Source organism: Engystomops pustulosus, chromosome 2, assembly GCF_040894005.1.
Source record: "Engystomops pustulosus chromosome 2, aEngPut4.maternal, whole genome shotgun sequence".
Taxonomy (NCBI): Eukaryota; Metazoa; Chordata; class Amphibia; order Anura; family Leptodactylidae; genus Engystomops; species Engystomops pustulosus.
Genome location: NC_092412.1, coordinates 165684645 through 165708868, shown reverse-complemented (window position 1 = coordinate 165708868; position 24224 = coordinate 165684645). Strand labels below are relative to the sequence as shown.

General features: G+C 43.6%; 1 protein-coding gene across 3 annotated transcripts in view; it reads right to left on the bottom strand.

The window, feature by feature from the left end:
• Positions 1-24224, bottom strand: part of IGFN1 (immunoglobulin like and fibronectin type III domain containing 1) — a 743161-nt gene that overhangs the window by 430878 nt on the left and 288059 nt on the right. The gene's annotated exons all lie outside the window — the stretch shown is intronic.

Below are 24224 nucleotides of genomic sequence, written 5' to 3'. Positions count from 1 at the left end.
ATACTTTTTAAACCTATGGCTATTATTTTAACCGATCCTGCAACTGATCTGATAAATGGCACTGTATTAGGAACAGCATTATATAAGTTTTCACCTTTCATACTCATGGTGAGCACACGGTTTGTCCCCACATGGTCACCAAATTAGGCGGACTCTCTTCTGCCTATGGAGGTAGAAAAGCTGAACAGCGCTCACCCCTCCCACCTACTCCTCCCATACCTGTGCTTGCCTGGGATCTGGTCAGGAGCAAGCACATGGCCGTGTAATCGCCCCCTTACTAAACAGCTCAATTGCAGTGTTCAGCACAACACCCTTTAACTGCTTATTCAATGTTGCCATATCTAACCATTACCACTATAATGTCCCATTTTCCAGAGGCAATGATCTAAAAAGCCCCCTTTCCTAGAGCTACCCACTTTTTTGCAGCCCGGCTTTATAGTGCCCCTTTGTCTGTAGCCCCCGGTATAGTGCCTCTTACCGCAAATCCTAACCTTTTATGTAGCCCCCACCTGATATTGCTCCTTTTTCTATTATAAGGTGGACATTATAATACACCTTTTTTTAGAAATCCCCCCCCCCCCCAGTTTATAATAGACCCTTGTCTTTGGCCTTTTTACCACAAGGAAAAAAAATATATATATTCAAGGATGAGCACACTAGAGGCACCTAATTTTGCCACAAAAAACTGGCTAAACTTATTGACTCGAGTATAAGCCTAGGGTGAACAATGCGACCCCCCTCATCAATGAAATACTGTATATACTTGTGTATAAGCTGAGTTTTTCAGCATAAAAACTGTGCTGAAAAAAACTTGGCTTATGCTTGAATCAATAAAAATATCAACACTGTACTCACCTTTCCAAAAACCCCCGTAGGTCCTCTTCTTGCTTTGGATGCTCCGGTGCCTCTTCGGGTCATTCAGCTCCTCTTCGGGTCCCTGCTTGATGCCAGTGGTGCACAAACAATGACGCAGGCAAACAACTTCATCGTGTTTGCCGGCTGTGCGCAGGCACCCGAAGAGGCAACAGAACATCTGAAGCAAAAAGTTTACCAGCGGGGGCATCGGAAAGGTGAGTACAGTGTTAATTTTTTAAAATTAAAGGCTTTGGGCTGGTCAGGTGTCTACTGGGGGGGATGGGCAAGCGATATACTGCAGGGGCTTGCAGGCTATATACTTGGGGAGCAGGGGCTGGTAGGCTATATACTGGGGGGGAGGGTCTGGCAGGCTATATACTGGGGGACATGATCTGGCAGGCTATATATATGGGGGGCAGGTTTTGGCAGGTTATATACTGGGGGGCAGGGGCTAGAAGGTTATAAACTAGGGGGGAGGGGTTGGCAGGCTATATACTGGGGGGCAGGGGCTGGTAGGCTATATACTGGGGGGGCAGGGGCTGGCAGGCTATATACTGGTTGGAGGCTGTGACCAATTCATTTCCCATCCTAGGCTTATAGGTTAATAGGTTTTCCCCAGTTTTTTTGTGTTAAAACCCACAGCTGCATACCCTCACTATTAAAATGTTCATAGCAACCTCCCATCATTAATAAAATGTCCACAGAGCTTCTTCTTATTAATAAAATGTCCACGGCAGCCTTCTCTCATTAATCAAATGTCCATGTCAGTTCCTTCACTAATAAAATGTTCAATGCAGTAATCCACTCATTGATAAAATGTTCATGCTGGCGCCCCTTCATTAACCGTTTCACTGCCAGGCATTTCTGGCAATTTAGTTGCGTTATTGGCCAGAGCATTTTTTACAATTTTGATGTTTACAAATAAAACGGAAAATTGCAGCAAAAAGAATTATACTAAACCCCAATAAACCATATCTTTTGCTGAAAGCAGACACTTGCCCCCATTTTAAAATTCCATTAAAGAGTTTATAGAAATAGGTGCCTTCAAGCTATTTTGATTCAAAGTCCTAAAATTTTATTAAAAAAAATAAAATTTTGTTTTGATGACAAAAAAATGTGCTTCAAACAGAACATATTTACTTTCACATCTTATTCAATTGCAGCCGGATATAAGTCCCCAAATGTACTGTGTGAAAGCAGCCTAACTCTTTTTCCCTTTCTTTCCTATATTCATTATTCCAAATATTTTTCACTAAACCTTATAAAGTTCACATGATCATTTATGCCTATGTCCTAATCTTATGATTTCTATACACTCGTGTAACTCCAAACTTGTTCTATATTTCTCCACCCTTTGAGCAGCATGTATAATTGATAAACCCTGAATAAACCCTTTTCCCTCATATATTCCATAGTGATTCTACCTTCTCCAAAAAGTCTGCTTAGTAATAGTGATAAATTCCTGCATATTAAAATTATACCAAACTGGAGTGAATTGAAATACACCTTTTCATCATATTATCATAGTTTATACGGTTGAAAAAAGACACATGTCCATCAAGCTCAACCAACCAAGGAATGCAAGGGATTGGATGAGGAAGAGGTTTATGGAAAACAATTCTATAGTAACATAACCATCAATGTTATTTAGGTGTAAAAAGGCATCTAGACCCTTCCTGGAGCTCTCTGCTGCCCCAATGAGGTGCCTAAAAGGAAAAAGATGAACATTTTTCCAAAAAAGTTAGTTTTACCCTAAAATTTGTAAGCCACAAAGGAAAAAAGATGAAACAACACAAAATGTATAAAAATGTTTATCCTGAGTGTAGAAGTGCCCTACATGTGCATAAAAATGTTGTATGGGCATGTAGTGGAGAGAAAGAAGGATGTTGGCCTTTTAGAAGCCAAATTTGACAGAAATCCTTTACATGTGTCAAGATGCATTTGGAGAGCTTTAGTGCTACAAAACAGAGCAGAACCCCAAGATTGACCCCAAGTACACAGCTTGGAGAATTTAGCAAGGTGTAATATGTTTATTATCAAGTCGTATAGTGAGAATTTGGACATACTGGTGGTTTCCAAATATAATGTTCAATGGATGCCCAAGATGAAAATTGCAATGGTTTCTGGAAATACACAAGTTCGGTGTCCTTTATGTGATGCCCAGTATGTGAAATGTCAGCTCTCTGATTAGGAAGGCATGTTTCCTGACGCGAGAAAGACCAAATATGTAATCCTAAACGCTAGCCAGAAAATACAACAGGGCTCCACAATGATAAGCACCATGTGTATTTCAGGCAGAGCTTGGAGAATTACAAAGGATGTGCTAACAAATCCAGAGGCTTTTAAGGGAAAAAGAAAAAAAATAAAACCAACAAGTGACCCTAGTTTTTAAACTACAACTCTCAAGGAAATAATCAAAGGGTACAGTCATAGACATAAGTTTTGAAAATGACACAAATATTATATTTTCTGTTGCTCTCTGGTTTATGTGTGTTTGTGAGATATATTTCTGTATGTGATAAAAAAAAACAAGTGCAATCATATTATGAGTAACAAAAGCTTTTATTGTCAGAATGAGTTAATGCAGCAAGTCAATATTTGCAGTGTTGACCCTTCTTCAGAACCTCTGCAATTCTCCCTGGCATGCTCTCAATCAGCTTCTGGACCAAATCCTGACTGATAGCAGTCCATTCTTGCACAATCAATGCTTGAATTTTGTTATCACCTTTGCTTTATGGCAAGGTGCTCCTTTTTGCTGGAAAAGGCATTGTTGATCACCAAACTGCTCTTGGACAGTTGGGAGAAGTTGCTCTTGGAGGACATTCTGGTACCATTCTGTATATTCATGGATATGTTTTTAGGCAAGACTGTGAGAGAGCCGATTCCCTTGGCTGAGAAGCAACCACACACATGAATGGTTGCAGGATGATTTACAGTTGGCATGAGACAAGACTGGTGGTATCGTCACCCTTGTCTTCTCCGAACAAGCTGTTTTCCAGATTTTCTAAACAACCAGAAAGGGGATTCATCAGAGAAAATGACTTTACCCTGTTAAGGTAAACCTAGCTGATAGATCAAATCATGTCATTTCTACTTGTCTTATTTTCTTAAAAGCATTGTAACATAAAATACATTTTAACATGGCGCTGGCATCGTGGACCATAACCAAAACATCAAGGCTAAAGAATTTCAAAAATGCATTATCCTGGCGTCAAGCAGGGAAGTTCTCCAATCAAGAGACTTCATAAGCTGGGAACTCTCCTCCCTCTTCCGTTTCCCATTTTTTTCTATATAGTTTTGTGAAACCAAATAAACCTGCGTAGTGCAGATTTTTAGCAAATCTTTAGCAAGTCATTCTTTGCATGCTTATTGATTAGAAACACAGCCAACACACACTAAAAGAGGATATCTTAAATCCTACCCCAACAACCCCAGTCCTCAGCAGTCCACTCCCTGTACCTTTTGCAGAATATCAGTCTGCCCCTGATGTTTTTTTCTGGAGAGAAGTGACTTCTTTGCTGCCCTCCTTGACACCAGGCCTTGCTCCAAGAGTCTTCGCCTTACAGTGCATGCACCTGCCTGCTGCCATTCCTTAGCAAGCTCTGCACTGCTGGTAGCCCAATCCCGAAGCTGAAACACTTTTAAGAGACGGTCCTGGTGCTTGCCGGTCCTTCTTGGGCACCCTGGAGCCTTTTTGGCAACAATGTAAACTCTCTCCTTGAAATCCTTGATGATGCGATAGATTGTTGACTGAGGTACAATCTTTGTAGCTGCGATACTCTTCCCTGTTAGGCCAGTTATGTGCAGTGCAATGATAACTGCACGTGTTTCTTTAGAGATAACCATGGTTAACAGAAGAGAAACAATGATGCCAAGCACCAGCCTCCTTTCAAAGTGTCCATTGGTGTGATTCTTACTTAATCATGACAGATTGATCTCCAGCCCAGTCCTCATCAACACCCACACCTGTGTTAATGGAGAAAATCACTGAAATGATGTTAGCTGCTCCTTTTAAGGCAGTGCTGCAATGAAGTTGAAATGTGTTTTGGGGAAAAAGTTCATTTTCTAGGCAAATATTGACTTTGCAATTAATTGCTAAGCCGATCACTCTTTATAACATTCTGGAGTATGTGCAAATTATCATTATAAAACCTGATGCAGTAGACTTTGTAAAAATTAACATTTGTACCTTGGAGCAACGTCCCAGCCCTCCGTACAGATTGTCCCATGCATGGGTGCCCCTGCGACCCATATCCCGGGTCATGGGCACAACCGTGTGTCTTACCGTGCCACTGGAGCCTGCCTGCCTGTTGACTCACCTCTCCAGACTCCAATGGCGGTCTCTTTGCTCCACGTGGTCCGGCCCATGCGCTCCCTTCCCCTATGGTGCGCCCACGTTGGCTCTGCCCCTTCCTGTGTCCCCTGCCGGATCTTTGTGCTTCTATGCCTAAGAGAAAGCTTTGTTCTATGCCCTATGCGATTATCCTGATTTCCCCTTGTGACATTGATTCCGTTCCCGATTGTGTGCTGCCTGTCCCGACCTACTGCTACGGCCCGACTTTGATGCTGTGCTGCCTGTCTCGGCCTCCTGCCTGTCCCCAACCACGAGTTTGCCTTAAGATTCTGTACTACGCCTTGGCTCTCACCACGGATAAAATTGCACCTGTGGAACGACCTGGTGGTACCATGCCACAGCAAGTCCAACCCGCTTTGCAGTAGACTCTGGTGAAAACTGGGTGCCAAAACTGGGACTCCCATCCCAGGTGTTTGCTTACGTCCTCGGTAGTCCAGAGGATCCGCTACCGCCAATCCTGACAGACATCAGTGCTGTGTGTATCTTTAAGATACACATATTGCTGGTTGCTGGATGCAGTCACCTCCCTCTATTACCCAGGCGCTGCTGCCGACGTCATTGCTTAGGCGCTGGCAAAGAGTGAAAGGACGCAGGTAACACAGGAGATGGCAGGCGGTTGCAGTGAGCGCAGGTAGGCAAGTATTATTTATTTATAAAGGGTCTGGCTATATGCTACAGGGGGCTGGCTATATACTACAGGGGGCTGGCTATATACTACAGGGGGCTTGCTGGCTGGCAATATGCTACTGGGGCTGGCTGGCTATATACCATAGGGGGCTGGCTGACTATATGCTATAGGGGGCTGGCTGGCTATATAAGTATGGAAGTATGAAGGTGCAGAGTGAGGGGGCAGCTAGTTGGGTGACATGCACCTTCAAACTTCCTATATACTACTGGGGGTTGGCTGGCTAAATAAGTATGGAAGTATGAAGGTGTAGCTTGAGGGGGCAGCTAGTTAGGTGACATGTAGAAGGCAGGGTAGAGGGGAGAGTTGCAGGGAGTTTAGTCCTGATCTGGTATTTTGCCAAGCTAGCAGATGAGGGGGATATTTGCTCAGGTGTAGCAATTCTGAAACAAGACATGACCTCTAGCAACCAGGGGACTGTCTTCTCCAGTAATAATGGGAGCAAAGGCAATGTCAACCAGGTGCTGGTAGTGGGAGATTCCATTATTAGGGGAACAGACAGGGCAATCTGTCACAAAGAGTGTGCATACTGAACAGTGGGGCAAATTTACTTACCCGGTCCTGTCGCGAACCCCGATCTGGACGGTCTGACAAAGATGAAGTCCGGCGTGATTCACGAAGCTCATGCGCCCGAGTTCCTGCATCTGTCGCTTCCCCGCCGAGGTCCGCCAGAGTTCCCCTTCTTCTTCCCGGTGCTTGTAAGTGAGTCTTGCGACACAATTTGAAATGTTAAATCCTGTGCATAGTCCGAATCCGTCGGGTTGTACGACGGGCCGCCCCCAGATTTGTGTGGCGGACAAGCCGGTGCAGATGTGGCAAAATCCGCTGTTAAATGCGGCGCAAAGCGGAAATAGTCGGGAATCCCGACAAAAATGCACTCTTAGTGGACCCTTAGTAAATGAGCCCAAGTGTGTTGTTTGCTGGGTGCTTGGTTTGGCATGCAGAGCAAGAACCTCAAAGGATAGTTTTCACTAAAATACTTGTACCACATGCCACACCAAAAAGGCAGTGGGAGATTAGGGAGGTAAGTAAGTGGCTCCTTCCAAATTTAAAGGGCCAGCGTGCTGCTGCTTGGCGCTGGCCACTTCCCGGGTTTCCATGAAGACCGGCTGCTCCTAGCATTCCACGCTGGAACTTTGAGCTTCATGCCAATGAGAAAGCTTTCCTTGTGCATTATATGTGTTCTGACCTCCCGTTGTGACCTCGGATCTGCCCTTGACCTCGCCCCTTCACTGTCAGCTCTTACTTCCTGCTCAGCTTCCGACTTTGCATCATTGCCATCTGGCTTGACCATCTGCTTGTCCCTGAGCACGAGATTGAGGGCCAATTGTGTACCTCAACCTTGGCTGCCACCGCAGACAAGTCGCATCTGTGGAACGACCTGGTAGCACCACGCCACATCAAGAACGACCCGCTTTGCGGCGGGCTCTGGTGAAGACCGGCTGCCACTTAGATTGCGGTCCCAGGTGTCGGCTTGAGTCATCATCCACGGTGGTCCAGGGGGTTCACTACCCCAGAAGCCTGATCATAAAATCCAGCCATGGACCCCGCCAAGGTTCTGCTTCCGAAACTGGCTGATCTTACCACCATTGTGGTCCAGCAGTCCCAGCAGATTGTTTCACAAGGGGAACAACTTGGACAAGTTGCCACTATGCTGCAGCAGTTGATTGCCACTCAGCAACAGCTTCAGACTCCTGTTACCTCTCCTGCGAACCTGGCTTGTCTACCTGCAGCTGAACCTAGGCTGAGACTTTCTATGCGCACCAAGTATGATGGGATTGTGCAGGGGCTTTATTACACAGTGCTCCCGGCACATGGAACTCATGCCATCTCAGTTCGTCACAGAGCGATCCATTCATCAATAGCCACCTCTCCGGGAAGGCCCTGGTTGGGCTACCCCTCTTTGGGACAAAGGCGATCTGTTCATTGCTACTCACACTGCATTCCTGGCGGAATTCCTGTTTGTGTTTGAGGAACCTGCACGTCCCTCCTCAGCTGAGATTGCGTTGCTGAACCTGCGCCAAGGGGACTTGTCCGTGGGAGAGTATGCAATTCAGTTACACATGGTGGCCTCTAAACTCTGGTGCTGATGTGGCATGTCTGTGACCTTTAAAAAAGGACTTTCGCCATAAGTTAAGGACGCATTGACTGCTCATGACCTGCCGTCTACTCTGGTTGGTCTCATCACACTGGCCACTCGGATTGATGTGCGGTTTATGGAGCGCAATGAGGAGCTACGTCTCGAGCATCCACAAACCCGGTTTTGACGTTCATCTTGCTTGGCACCTGCCTTTCAAAGGCCGCTCTGGCCAATGGCCGTACTGTCTATAAAGGAGCCGATGCAGGTGGACAAAACTCGACTCGACGTTCCAGTCGACGTCAGGAGAATATTTGCTTGTATTGTGCCAGTCTGGAGCACTTCATAGGGACTTTTTCAGCCCGTCCCCAATGTCTGGGAAACGCCAGCACCTAGGGTTCTTGGGAGAAGCGTCCCTAGGTGTGAGCAAAGCTTCTCCACGCCTGACTGTTCCTGTGCTCCTCAGCTTTGGCACCCGCACTCAGGTCCAGGTCTCTGCATTCCTGGACTCCGGTTCTGCGGGGAACTGGTCTGGTCTCCTGGCATCACATCCCTGTGGTCCTTCTCGAGAAGCCCCTGGTTATCTCCTCAGTTTCTCTCTGATCTGGTACCGCACTGAGCCTAGCTTCCTGCAGGTCAGAGCTCTTCATAAGGAAAGACTGTCCTTTTATGTGATGCCACGCCCCATCTCGTCTCTCCTGCTGGGTATTCCGTGGCTGCAACTCCACGCACCGGTTGTTAACTGGAACTGGAAAACTGGGTACAATTAACCCATTAACGACGCGCGTCGTAATAGTATGGCATGCATTGGCGGCTACGTGGAGAGGGCTCACGAACTGCATACTGCAGCAAAGACTTACCGGTAACACCCACGCGGTGGGTTAACACTGAAAGCAGGTTAACACCTGCTAACACCTGTAGATCGCCACCGGCAATACTGCAGATGGCTTAAAAAAGATAGAAGTGCATGGGCGCCGCCATTTTGGTGATGATCGGCACTCCCTGTGAAGTCATTAGGGAGCGACTATCGGTCGCCATGATAGCCTTGGCTCTTCCAGTGACTTCAAAAAGATGGCGGCGCATGGGCGCTGCCATCTTTCCGAGGATCGCCGCTCCCCTTGACGTCATCGGGGAGCGGTGATCCGTCGCCATGGTAGCCTCGGGTCTTCGGAAGACCCGGGGCTACTTCGGGTTAACCCATGCATTACAATGTGCACATTGTAATGAATTAGGTGAAAAATTCCCATATACTGCCATTCTGTATATGGGACTACTACTATGGTAGGATCAATCAGACAACCTATGGTTAAGTACCCTAAGGGGTCTTAAAAACAGTAAAAGAAAAAAAAAAGTTTAAAAAATTATAATAAAAAAACCTAAAAATTCCACTTACCCCCCTTTCCCTAGAACTGATATAAATCTAAACAGTAAATATCATAAATATCATCGGGTCCGAAAATGCCCGATGTATCAAAATATAATAACGGTTTTTCACTGCGTTTAACCCCATAATGTGAAAATAGTGCCCAAAGTCAAAAATGGCACTTTTTTGCCATTTTGAAAAATATTTTAAAAAATCTATAAAATTTATCAAAAGGTTGTACAGTCCTAAAAATGGCAGCATTGAAAACGTCATCAAAAGTTGCACAAAATTACACCACACACAGTTCCGTACAACAAAGTATGAAAAAGTTATAAGCGCCAGAAGATGGCAAAATTTGAAAAAAAATTTGTACAGGTGGTTTTAATTTTTGTAAATGTATAAAACCATTATAAAACCTATAAAATATGGTATCCTCGTGATCGTACCGACCCAAAGAGTAAAGCAGACTTTAGCCCACAAGAAAACGGCGCAAATGCGTTTTTTTCACCATTCGACTGCATTTGGTGGAATTTTTTCCTGCTTTCTAGTACACGACATGGGATATTCAATACTATCATTATGAAGTGCAATTTGTTATGCAGAAAAAAGGTAATCACAGAGCTGTTTACGTGTAAAAATAAAAGTTACAGATTTTTGAAGGTTGGAAGTGAAAAATGGAAATGAAAAAACAAAAAAGGGCCAGGTCATTAAGGGATTAAGAATCAGACTTCAATTCTTCCAGTACCTGCCAAATCATGCCATAGCATGAAGTTGTATAAGCTGTGAGAAAGTCCATCAGGGTAAACATACAAGTTCATGGTATATGAAGGGAAGGACCCTCAGAATGCCCCCCACCTTCCTGGGTATTGCTGCAAATGTAGTGTGGGATTGGTGCATCCTCACTACTGGACAAGGGCTACCACCTCTACCTGGACAATTTTTATATCAGTATTACACTATTCAAGTGCCTCGATTCCAGAAATATTGCAGTGGGCGGCGCTGTAACAAGTAATGAAAGGGGTCTCCCAAAGTTGCTCCTAGGGGAAAAACTGAGAAGGCACGAAAGTTGGGAACAATGCAGCAACCCTGTCCAAGGACAAGAAAGAGATCCTTGTACACATCGGCAACAACAATACATCGGCAAACCAGCACCCCTGCCCCATTATGAGGAACCAGTACAGAAACCCACAAACCTTACTGAATATTGGATTATAACAATTACCGTATATACTCGAGTATAAGCTGACCCAAGTATAAGCCGAGGACCCTAATTTTTCCACTCAAAACTGGGAAAACCTATTGATTCCAGTATGAGCCAAGGGCGGGAAATGCATTGGTCACAGCGTCCCAGTATATAGCCATCCCCCAGCAGCATATAGCATGCCACCACCTCTAGTATATAGCCAGCACCTAGTAGTATATAGCCAGCCAGCCCCCAGTAGTATATAGCCAGCCAGCCCCCAGTAGTATATAGCCACATGCCAGTATTATATAGCCAGACAGCCCCTGTAGTATACAGCCAGCCAACCCCCAGTAGTATATAGCCAGACAGTCCCTGTAGTATATAGCCTGCCAGCCCCCAGTAGTATATAGCCAACCCCCAGTAGTATATAGCCAGCCCCCTTAAGTATACATCCAGCCCCCTTAAGCATACAGCTATCCAGCCCCCTTTAGTATATAGCCAGCCCGAAGAAGATCCTCAACGAGCATCGAGAAGCCGCAACGAGCATCGGGGACGCCGGAAGGTGATTATGTATTTTTTTTATTTATTGACTCGTAAATAAGCCGAGGTGAGATTTTTCAGCACATTTTTTATGCTGAAAAACTTGGCTTATACAGTACATGGGAGGAGATGACTTGTCGCACCAGGTGCTTCAACTTTCTAATGCCATGCGGAAATCAGAGGTGTGGTACAAGAAGTTGGCCGTGCATATCATACAGATGGCACTGTATGATGCATACTTGTAACATCGATATGCAAGCCAGAGGGGAACTTTCCTGGAGTTTCAAGAGGTGACCATTAAGGGGGGTGTGCCAGTACTTTGAGAAACGACGCCACATGCATTGTACCAGGGCAGCACTTTTTAGTAGAAGTTCTACAATTTGTTAGCCTGGGAAGGACACAAATAAAATTGCATGGTCTCTTATACATAATGCTAAATGCCGCACCTTCCCTTTTGAGCCCTGCCATGTGCCTATCATATAGTTTATTGCCACATATAGGATTTTGCTGTACCCAGGAGAGAACGCATAATGATTTTTGGGGTGTTTGTCTCCAGTGGTATGAGCTGGGCACAAGATTCCATAATAGATATATACTATGCACTATCCATTATGCATTATCTTTGGGGTCCCCCTGTGGAAGTAAAATGCTCACTACACCCCTAAATTAATTCATTGAGGGGTGTAGTTTCCAAATAAGCTCAGTTCTCAGGAGTTTCTACTATTCTGGGCATCTACAAATGCTTCATGATGCAACAGCGGTTGATGGCAGGGTTGAGTTATTATAAGCAATATATCAATAAGGAACGGCTCCCTTTGGTAATTTTTTTGTTTAATAGTTGTCAAAATATTATCCTGGAATGTGCGAGGCCTGAATGAGAAGTTAAAGAGGAAATCAGTGATAGATCTCGGCCCATCACATCAACCGGATGTGATATGTCTCAAGGACTATACAAAAACAAAGGGACCTTATGTGTCGGCAGGGATACGAAACTCAATAATATTTACAAATCTGCCACTGGCAAACTAGATTACCCATATCCAGACACACTTTTGTGTATTTAAAACGTAACTTTTATTATTGTATCTAATAATATAGCCAAAGTTAATGGCAAATTAAAGTGCTTGGTACTCAAACTACTGTGGTGATTAAAAACACAGTGTCACACATACTCATAGGTATAGCCAGGCTGAATAAGCTAATAATATTTCTTTTTGTAATTTCTCCTGTAGTTTGAGGAGGTGGTTTTTTTCATATGCATGCAAATACTCTATCATACGTAGAGAGTTCTCCGTTAGGATGGTCTGCCACCATTTTAGAAATTCAGGATCTCCCTGATGTGAATTGGGATTTATCTGTATACGGAGACCCCTGTAGACCAATTTTTGTAATGTACTGTTTGTAGGTTTTATATATGTCATTAAATGCTAAGTAGATATTGCTTTGACTGAGAGGTAGGTCCTCTGTAGAAAATTGTGTGGCCTGTTGGGTTATACTTTCCAAATTAAGAGCTTCTGATAGGAATCCTGCCATATCACAAAGACTGTAAGACAATCCAGAATAAAGATAAAGTAGCTGGGCTAATAGGCACTGCTAGAACCAAGGGGTTGGGTAACAGCGAAGAAGGGTTAAGGCGTCAATATGCATTCAAATATCTACCCTCCAAAGAAAGTAGATGGGGAAGATATAACGGAGAGACTGTGCTCCGAGGTCCAGGATGAGGAGGATTATAACCCTAACTTTCAAATACTATACAAAAACTAAAAGGGACCTTATGTGTCGGCAGGGATACGAAACTCAATAATATTTACAAATTTGCCACTGGCAAACTAGATTACCCATATCCAGACACACTATTATGTATTTAAAATGTAACTTTTATTATTGTTTTGTATTTAATAATATAGCAAATGGCAAATTAAAGTGCTTGGTACTCAAACTACTGTGGTGATTAAAGGAAACCTACCATTTAGTGGTAAGCTTTAAGTACCGTGCACCAGCTCAGGGTGAGCTGGTGCCGGTACTTACTTTCGTTAGTGTTATAAACCGCGGTATCGCGGTTTTAACACTTTTTAAACTCTAGACCAGAACAGGCTTCGGCGCTGCGTGCGCACGATCGTGTGCGCGCCTACATAGGAAATAGCGGAGATGTTGCGCGCGCACGGACGCACGCAGCGCCGAAGCCTCTTCTGCTCTAAAGTTTACAAAGTTATAACACTAACGAAAGTAAGTACCGGCACCAGCTCACCCTGAGCTAGTGCTCGGTACTTACAGCTTACCCCTGCCATTCTAAATGGTAGGTTTCCTTTAAAAACACAGTGTCACACATACTCATAGGTATAGCCAGGCTGAATAAGCTAATAATATGTCAGTTGAAGTGCTGTCAATAATTATTATACTTGTGGCTGTGTTGGATGAATCAACGCAGGGTGTCCCTTTATAATTATTGTTACTCACTCCTGTGTCAATGTAAGTACCAATTAAGTATCACAGTCACAACATTTCTGATGTGGCTAAAAATTATCTGGTTGTGATAAGTGGCAGCCTCATTGACACATATGTGGGAGGTATTGCAGCTACAATGCTTGCTGCATCAAGTGACCACTGCGCTGGCTCAGTTTGCTGGCTCAGATTGTATATATTGTGTATACACTGGGGGCTACTCCTGATGCTATGCTACTATCATGCTAAGAATCACAGCTGCAGACTGTTTCTAAATATCACATCATTCGCACAATGGTCCTAGCATAGGCAGATCAGAGTAGCGCTGTCTACTCCCAGATCTCAGATGTAGCACACTTTTCAGCCTCTGTCACAGCTCACATTATCACTGACTCTGTTGCACACATTCAAACATAGGTCTCTAATAGGATCAATTGTTTTGGTTAAGCTCTGGCTAACTAGAGAGTGATGCACTGCTAGTTAAAATACTACATTAGCCCCCCGACATGTTTCGCCAGGTATACTGGCTTCATCAGGGTCTGGGCTAATAATAAACGCGGCGAGAAACCACCGAGGATATAAGGACTAAGCTCCTCCCATCAAGTCCGTCGATAGCCAATAGGAGATAAAAGATAGATACTGACCTCCTATTTCGTGGATGGTGGTAGGCTTACCACTATGAGTGACAGGTGGGCATGTGGCTAAGGAGGCTGTGTTATGGGCGGGTAGTCCTCCCCACTCACAGCCACTGTGTAGCGGAGAGGGATCGCCGACACGCCCGCTGTGTAGGCAGGTCCCGTTGAGTCACGTGTCTCTTCGTGCGGTCAGCTGACCATCAGCTGATTATGTCACGTGATTATTCTCCGCGCATGTCATCCACCTTACACTCTGTCCGCCAGAGGTACCAGTGTCACTCAGTTCTTATTGCATTGTGGATCAATAAGTGTCGCCTATCCACTTTGTTTATAATCGGAAGTGATGTATAGAATAAAGTAGAGAGGTATTAGTGGCATATGTCCATATATAGATGTAATTATTTTAGATCAGTGAGACCTCAAGTACTTAGTCGGTAAGTATACATGTAACGCTAAGATGGCAGTGAGCATTCAACCATGTGAGATAGGTGTGACAAATCTAGTTTTAAATAAAGATCTAAAAAACATCAAGAATGGTGTAGTCATTCGCCGCACACCTGGAAAATATACTTGTATTATACATAAGGGATTCGTATGATCTTACATGAGAGAGGCACATCTGACCTATATAGACAAAGCCCATTATAGGGAGGTCACTCCGACTATCAATAAAGTCCAGTAGGTCCAATGCTTTGGTACATGGTAACATATCAAAAGGGGAGGACTTGTCAGAAGTATAATCAAAAGGCAGCGGAAGGAAGGAGCTGAGTCCTCAGGTTTGAGCCAAGTGAATGTTAAAGGTGTAGAGATTTATACCAATAAGATACCAGTATTAGCCGCATATTGTGCTCATAGGTAAGCCGCAAATGTAAACCTTTCATTTAAGCCTGTCGGGCTCAGGGATTTGAGGCGATGTATCCACCTAGACTTTAGTTGTAAAAGTTTCCGATCAATATTGCCCTGACGTGGTCCTGATTGAACCCGATCGATAGCCCAGAATCTGAGGGTATTGGTTTGCCCTCCAATAGTCTTACATGTCTCGAAATTGGGGTGTCTTTGTTTGTCGTGATTGAGATTATATGGCTGGAGATTCTTCTTCTCAGTTGTTGTATAGTTTTGCCAACATACAGGCGTGGGCAGGTACATTGACCCACATACACAACCGCTATGCTCTTACAGTTGAAAAAATGCCTGATATGTAGAACTTCATTGTTGGCTGGATTCACAAAGGTCTTAGTTCTCAGCATGAGATGGCAAAACGAACAAGAGCCGCATGGATAGGACCCAGTGATTGAATTCCTGTGTTCCTGGATCGATATTGGAGCTTCCATGAAGTGACTATGCACAAGGACATCCCGTAAGTTGGGGCCCCTGCGGTATGTAATCGTTGGTCTATCCGCTAGTCTCTCCCTCAAGTCCGGATCAGCAGTAAGTATTGGCCAATAGCTGTGAAAGATCTTTTTGATGGTATCCGCATAGGCATCAAACGTGCCTATGCATCTAATAGTTTGCTGGGTGGGTTGCAACTTATTTTGGAACAGTGTGTTCTTCTCCGTACCTTTAGCTTTGGAGAAGGCTCTACACCATTCTTGATGTTTTTTAGATCTTTATTTAAAAGTAGATCTGTCACACCTATCTTACATGGTTGAATGCTCACTGCCATCTTAGCGTTACATATATACTTACCGACTAAGCACTTGAGGTCTCACTGATCTAAAATAATTACATCTATATATGGACATATGCCACTAATACCTCTCTACTTTATTCTATACATCACTTCTGATTATAAACGAAGTGGATAGGCGACACATATTGATCCACAATGCAGTAAGAACTGAGTGACACTGGTACCTCTGGCGGACAGAGTGTAAGGTAGATGACATGTGCGGAGAACAATCACGTGATGTAATCAGCTGATGGTCAGCTGACTGCACGAACAGACACGTGACTCAACGGGACCCGCCTACACAGCGGGCGTGTCGGCGATCCCTCTCCGCTACACAGTGGCTGTGAGTGGGGAGGACTACCCGCCCATAACACAGCCTCCTTAGCCACATGTCCACCTGTCACTCATAGTGGTAAGCCTACCACCATCCACGAAATAGGAGGTCAGTATCTATCTTTTATCTCCTATTGGCTATCAACGGACTTGATGGGAGTCCTTATATCCTCGGCGGTTTCCTGCCACGTTTATTATTAGCCCATTAGATCCTATTAGGGACCTATGTGTGAATGTGTGCAGCAGAGTCAGTGATAATGTGAGCTGTGACAGAGGCTGAAAAGTCTGCTACATCTGAGATCTGGGAGTAGACAGCGCTACTCTGATCTGCCTATTCTAGGACCATCGTGCGAATGATGTGATATTTAGAAACAGTCTGCAGCTGTGATTCTTAGCACGATAGTAGCATAGCATCAGGAGTAGCCCCCAGTGTATACACAATATATACAATCTGAGCCAGCAAACTGAGCCAGCGCAGTGGTCACTTGATGCAACAAGCATTGTAGCTGCAATACCTCCCACATATGTGTCAATGAGGTTGCCACTTACCACAACCAGATAATTTTTAGCCACATCAGAAATGTTGTGACTGTGATACTTAATTGGTACTTACATTGACACAGGAGTGAGTAACAATAATCATAAAGGGACACCCTGCGTTGATTCATCCAACACAGCCACAAGTATAATAACTATTGACAGCACTTCAACGGACATATTATTAGCTTATTCAGCCTGGCTATACCTATGAGTATGTGTGACACTGTGTTTTTAATCACCACAGTAGTTTGAGTACCAAGCACTTTAATTTGCCATTAATTTTGGGTATATTATTAGATACAAAAATAAAAGTTACGTTTTAAATACACAATAGTGTGTCTGGATATGGGTAATCTAGTTTGCCAGTGGCAAATTTGTAAATATTATTGAGATATGTCTCAAGGAAACACATCTGTTGTGTGATACATGTAGGCAATTGACAAAGCCCTGGTTGAGTCATTATTATCATGCTACTTACTCTGCTTACGCCTGTGGAGTGAGCAAAATGATCTGTAAAAAGGTGTGCTTTGAAGAACAGGAAGTTAAAATAGTCAATCTTGGTAGATATGTAATTCTTATATGGCTCCTGAATGGCCTCTCAATGGTGTTAGTGGGTATCTATCTAACCCCCCCCCCTCCCCCACAGCGCCAGTTGATGTTTTAGTTAACATTGGGAAGCTATTAACCAAATATGAAGATGTCCCAATATTTTTGATAGGAGATTTTAATTATGTGATCAGTGAGGGGCTTTATAAAATGAGGGGTAGAACTCCCCACTCCTATAATGTACAGCAGACTGATACACTGTTTGGTAGATTGATATGCGATCTTGGTTGTAGAGATATATGGAGAAATCCAGGTAGAAAAGCCTTTATGTGTTATTCTAAGTCACATGAGTGTTTATCAAGGATTGATTTGGCCCTAGGATTGGAAGTGAATTAGTCGTGGGGATAAGGGGCTTGTCAGACCATTCTCCGGTGTGTCTTACATTAAAACGGCAAATGATGGGTATTGTCTTTTACAAGTTTAAACCCTTTTGGTTTGGCCTTGTAAAGGACATTTTAGATGTGAGTGGAGAAATTCAATTTTTCATTAGTAGAAATATAGACGAGATGGACATTCGGGTGGTATGGGATGTACTGAAGACGTACCTGAGGGGCTTATTAAAAGAACATATCAATCGTTTTAAAAGGGAAAAAAGAGTGTCATATCAACTGATGAGAGTAGTACAGTGCGGCAAGATAGGACAGAGAGAGAGCGCTTATAGTGTGACATCTTTGAATATAGAATTAAATGTGAGGGTGAATATTATACTCACCATGCATGGTTGTACTAGGATAGGCACAACGCTATGAATTGTTTAGAAATGAAATTGGTCAGGTGCTGCCTCCCGAAGGATATATCCTGTGTGGTGTCGCCGCACTACTGGATATTTGGAAAGTAGTCTATGTATGTGGTCCAATCAGGTGGGGCACTCAGAGTTGGAAATTTCGAACTCATTTATTGTAAGTCTTAAAAACACAATGCAATTCAGGGACAAGTTCACATTTATTAAGTGGACAATGACTAAGTGGGATAACAGAAAATACGAATAACAAGGAAGGGGTATTGTAAAAAATCATAAAAATAATTGGTATACAGTAGAATGGGAAATACAGTACATATGATATACCTATATTCCATTTATTAACCCCTTACTGACATGTGACGTAGTATTACGTCACATGCCGGGTGCATGGAGAAGGCTCACGGGCTACCGGTAGCTCCCAAGATTGGTGCCAGCACCGATCACAAGTGTTTTCCCACTGATCACCGCCGGCAAAGCTGCCGGTGGCTTCAAAAAGATGGCGGCGCATGGGCGCTGCCATCTTTCCGAGGATCGCCGCTCCCCTTGACGTCAATGGGGAGCGGTGAACCGTCAACATGGTAGCCTCAGGTCTTCGGTAGACCCGAGGCTACTTCGGGTTAACCCATGCATTACAAAATGTGCTATCAGCACACTGTAATGTATAAGAAGTAAAATCCCCATATGCTGCCATACTGTAGTATGGAAGTATATGATAGGATCGATCAGACAACCTAGGGTTAAAGTACCCTAGGGAGTCTGAAAAATAGTAAAAATAAAAAAAAAGTTTTTAAAAACAAAATTATAATTAAAAAACCTAAAAACTCAAATTACCCCCCCTTTTCCTAGAACTGATATACCGTATTTTCCTGGTGATAAGGCACACCGGACTATAAGGCGCATTCTCAATAAAGGCCAGGTACCATGGATAATTTCATATATAAGGCGCACCGGACTATAAGGCGCAGGGTTAGGAGGAGGTCCGGGGGCGTGGCCTGAAAGCCGAGCGGAGAGGTCCCAACCAGTGACTCTCCACAGACCCGGCAAGGTTGAGGTAAGCGGTCACACAGGGAGATGGGGAAGGGGGTCAGGTGGAGGAGGGCAGTGGAGGGCAGCGGACCCTACTTACATAGGTCCCCGCTACCGGAGACAGCAGATCTCCAGCGGGAACTGCAGACCACGCGGCAGAAGTTGGTTCGCGCTATGGCGCCTGTTGTTCGTGCCGCGTGGTCTGCCGTTCCTGCTGGAGATCTGCTGTCTCTGGTCTCTGGTAGCGGGGACCTATGTAAGAAGGGTCCGCTGCCCTCCTCCAGTCACTGCCCTCCTCCATACATAAGGCGCACCGGACTATAAGGCTCACTTTGGATTTCTAAGGAAATCTTAGGTTTTTATGTGTGCCTTATAGTCCAGAAAATACGGTACATATAAATAAACTGTAAAAATCAAACACATTAGGTATCGCCGCGTCCGGAAATGCCCGCTATATAAATATGATAACGGACTTTTACTGTGCTTAATCCCGTAATGGAAAATCACGCCCAAAGTCAAAAATAGATTATATCACAAAAAAATGGACCAATTGTCGCGGCAGGGGGTTTATTATACAGAAGGACATAAAGCTGCCATTGGCAGAAAAAATACCCATATCCGGACAAAGAAGTGTAATGTCTTGTTGTAAAACGTCACTTTTATTAAACGTCAAATTAAAAAAGAAATATGTGTGGAAGCATTACTGCAAAATGCTTTAGAGGATGGGAATTAAAAACACAGTAGAGTAGGCTCAATGGGTCAATGAGGAGTATTTACTCCCTCCTAATGTATCACATTAGCATCAGGCATGTAATCTAAAGTCACTTAGGCATATTTGTGGCGTAGTGGGCAAGGTGACAGACTACCGCTGGATCTCCAATATATGGGGTTGTTTTTGGGTGGCTTGGTCTAGGGCAGTAGTGGCGAACCTATGGCACGGGTGCCAGAGGTGGCACTCTGAGCCCTTTCAGTGGGCACTCAGGCTGTTGCCCCATGGCAGAGTTTGCCAGACAGGGATCTTCCTGCAGTTTCAGGACTTTCCATGCTTAGCATTATTTTAATGTGGAGCATCCTGGTCTTCCTGAGACTGCAGTAAGAGAGAGGAGGTGTGGATAGGGTCAGGTTATCATTCTGTGTGATCCCTGAATCTTCTTGTTCAGGGGGCTGTCAAGGGAAGCTCCAGTGGCAATCCAAATTTCTTCTCCTTCTGAAAAAGGTATTGGTGTCCTCAGGCCCATTAAAAGCTGTGGTACAGCACGGAGCAAGAAGATTGTAATAAGTTACTGTATGATTTGCTTTGTTGGCACTTTGCAAAAAATATGCAGGTTTTGGGTTGCAGTTTGGGCACTCGACCTCTAAAAGGTTTGCCATCACTGGTCTAGGGTATTGTGACAGATATTCATCTGTCCACAATCCTCTCGTGGATAATACTACATAAGTTCCAATAGACGTTTCACTGATATCTATGTATGAGAGTTGACGGACCAATTTCTACTGACCTCCTGTAAGTGTATGTGGGTTAGTCATATAAAATGACCAGAGCCCTACACAGCAGGAGTCTGTGAATAAATGGCGTTCTGCTAGCCACACTATGCTGTAACTGAGAAATGCGAGCTAACTGATTGAATACTGTGGATATGACTCAGAGCCTAACTGTACTGCTGATTAAAAAGAAGTTACACATAAGCCCCCCGACATGTTTCACCAGCAAGCTGGCTTCATCAGGGGTAGGGCTATTAGTGTCAGCGGCGAGACAACGCCGAACATTTAAAGATGAAACTCCTCCCGCTTACCATTCCAGGAGCCAGTAAGGAAAACAGAAACACCTCCCAAGGAGAAGTAGCTGATAGGTCCGATTGGTGGTGACGCCCTAAGGGGATAGCGGGCATGGGCTTGGTGATGACGTCCCGACGGATGTATCAGGTCAGCTGGACTATGTCAGCTGACAAACTATTATTGTCGTCGGAGCAGCGCTATATGCGCATGCTCCTGGACTTAGAATAGTCAGTGGAGTGAGTGGCTGAATCGGCGCATGCTTTGGAACTTCATGAAGAAATCGGGAGTTTTGTCATTACAAGTCAAACGGACAGGTATGATACCCATATATATACACTGCTATCGGGGAGTATAGAAAAAAGTATATAGTGTGGTATGAGAACAGCTGGACTATACATGGCAAAAGAAGACATTGCATGGATAGATAGCAAGATGTATATTGAATATGTAATTCCAATTGGTGCCAAGTACCATATTCCGCGGTTCCCATATATGGGCTGGGATGCCGAGAAATTAAATACTAACTCATGCGTGCCACCGGGCAAAGCTTAAAGGTATATGAGATGACGATACAATTTATGTATCAGTGTGGTTGATTAATCAATAAATAGTAATAATTTTTTTTTTTTTATATAGTTTATACGGTTGAAAAAAGGGAAGGGAAGGGATTGGATGAGGAAGGGATTTAGGGGAAACAATTCTATAACATAACCATCAATGTTATTTAGGTGAAAAAGGCATCTAGACCCTTCTTGAAGCTCTCTGCTGACCCTGCTGTGACCAGCTCCTGAGGCAGGCTATTCCACAGATTGACAGTTCTCATAGTAATAAAGCCCTGTCGCCTCCGGTGATTAAACCTTGATTCCTCATTTGCCAAGTGGATGACCAAACATTCAGTTTGTCCAAGTCACCCTGCAGCCTATAAACATCCTCCATAGACTGTATTACACTACTCAGTTTGGTGTTATCTGCAAAAATAGACACAGGGCTATTAACCCCTTCCCGACATGTGACGTAATAGTACGTCACATGTCGGGTCCCGGTACATGGAGAGGGATCGCGGGTGTTTTACCGCTGATCGCACCTTTGCCGGCGGCTTAAAAAAGACGGCGCCGCCATCCGATCCGATCCGTCGCCATGGTAGCTTCGGGTCTCACGAAGACCCGAAGCTTCTTCGGGTTCACCCATTCATCACAATGTGCTGTCAGCACATTGTAATGTATGAGTAGTAAAATCCACATATACTGCCATACTGTAGTATGGCAGTATATGATAGGATCTTACAGACACCCTAGGGTTAAAGTACCCTAGGGAGTCTGAAAAATAGTAAAAATAAAAAAAAGTTAAAATAAAAAAGTTATAATAAAAAAACCTAAAAATTCAAATCACCCCCCTTTCCCTAGAACTGATATAAATATAAATAAACAGTAAAAATCATAAACATATTAGGTATCACCGTGTCCGAAAATGCCCGATCTATCAAAATATAACGGTTTTTCACTGTGATTAACCCCGTAACGGAAAATCGCGCCCAAAGTCGAAAATGGCACTTTTTTGCCATTTAAAAAAAAAATTTAAAATTCTATAAAAAGTGATCACAGTCCTAAAAATGATAACTTTGTAAACATCATCAAAATCTGCAAAAAAACGGCACCACCCACAGCTCCATACACTAAAGTATGAAAAAGTTATTAGCGCCAGAAGATGGCAAAATCCCCCCAAAAAATTTTGTACAGGAGGTTTTAATTTTTTTAAATGTATGAAAACATTATAAAACCTTTACAAATTTGGTATACCCGTAATCATACTTACCCAAAGAATAAAGTGGACATGTCATTTGGGGTGCACAGTGAAATCCGTAAAATCCAAGCCCACAAGAATACGGCACAAATGCATTTTTTTTTTACCAATTTCACTGCATTTGGATTTTTTTTTACCGCTTCCCAGTACACGACATGGCATATTAAATACCACCATTTTGAAGTGTAATTTGTTACGCAGAAAATAAGCCTTCACACAGCTCTGTACATGGAAAAATAAAAAAGTTACAGATTTTTGAATGTGGGGAGTGAAAAATGAAAACGCAAAATCGAAAAAGGGCTGCGGCGTGAAGGGGTTAATTCCTACCTCTAGAACATTAATAAATACATTAAATAGTAGTGGGCCAAGCACAGAACCCTGGGGTACACCACTCATAACTAGTGACCATTCCGAGTAGGAATCATTGACCACAACTTTCTGGATACGATCCTTCAGCCAGTTTTCAATCCAATTGCAAATGATTTCTGCCAAACCAATAGCCCTAATTTTACCCATCAGAACCAAGAACACAATATCCACAGATGCTCCTCCATCCAGGTACCTGCTCACCTCTTCATAGAAGCAGATAAGGTTAGTTTGACAACTTCTATTCTTAGTAAACCCATGCTGGCTGTCACTTATTATACTATTTGATGTCACGTACTCCAGTATGTAGTCTTTTACTAACCCTTCCAATAATTTCCCCACAATGGAAGTTAAGCTTACAGGCCTGTAATTGCCTGGTAAAGTTCTAGAGCCCTTTTTATATATAGGCACCACATTTGCCTTGCGCCAGTCACTTGGTACCACAGCAGACATTACGGAATCCCTGAAGATTTTAGACAGCGGTACAGCAATAACAAAACTGAGTTCTTTAAGAACTCTGGGGTGTAACCCATCTGGTCCAGGAGCCTTGTACACATTGATTTTATTGAGCTTAGATTGGATCATGTCTACATTCAGCCAGTCTAGTATATTACATGGTGCATGACCCACACTGTCACCACCCACGTCAGAAGTTCTTTCTTCTTTCCTATAAACGGAGCTAAAAAACCTATTAAGTATCTCTGGTCTCCAGTCACCTTCTCTTGGTCTCCAGTCACCGATGCCCCAATTAGTTTGTTAGCACTGTGTTAATGCATACATTAACATTATGTTAGCGGTTGTGTTTTGTAGACACAAATGTTGAGCGTGCGTTCATATATAGCGTTAACCCATGCCTTTATAAATGCACCACAACAGCTGAGAAGATGAGATATGGCTGATTACATTGCTGTTAACATTACGTTTACAAAGCTATGTATTCCGGAAAATCTCCTCTTCTCAGCGGTTATAATGCGTTTAAAAAGGCATGTGTTAACACCACATGTAAATGCATTGTAACAGTAATGTAATAAAGCAAATCACCTCTCCTCAGCTGTTGTAATGCGTTTCAAAATGCAATGTAAACGAAACCAAAATGCAACGTGTAAACACGCCCTTAGGAATTTATGTAACACTGGGCTACCCCAGATATGCTGTGTAGCATAAAAGCAACAAAAGTAAAGATATTTAGCAATCCATAAGGAAATCCTCAATCCTGCAGAGTGCTGTGCATG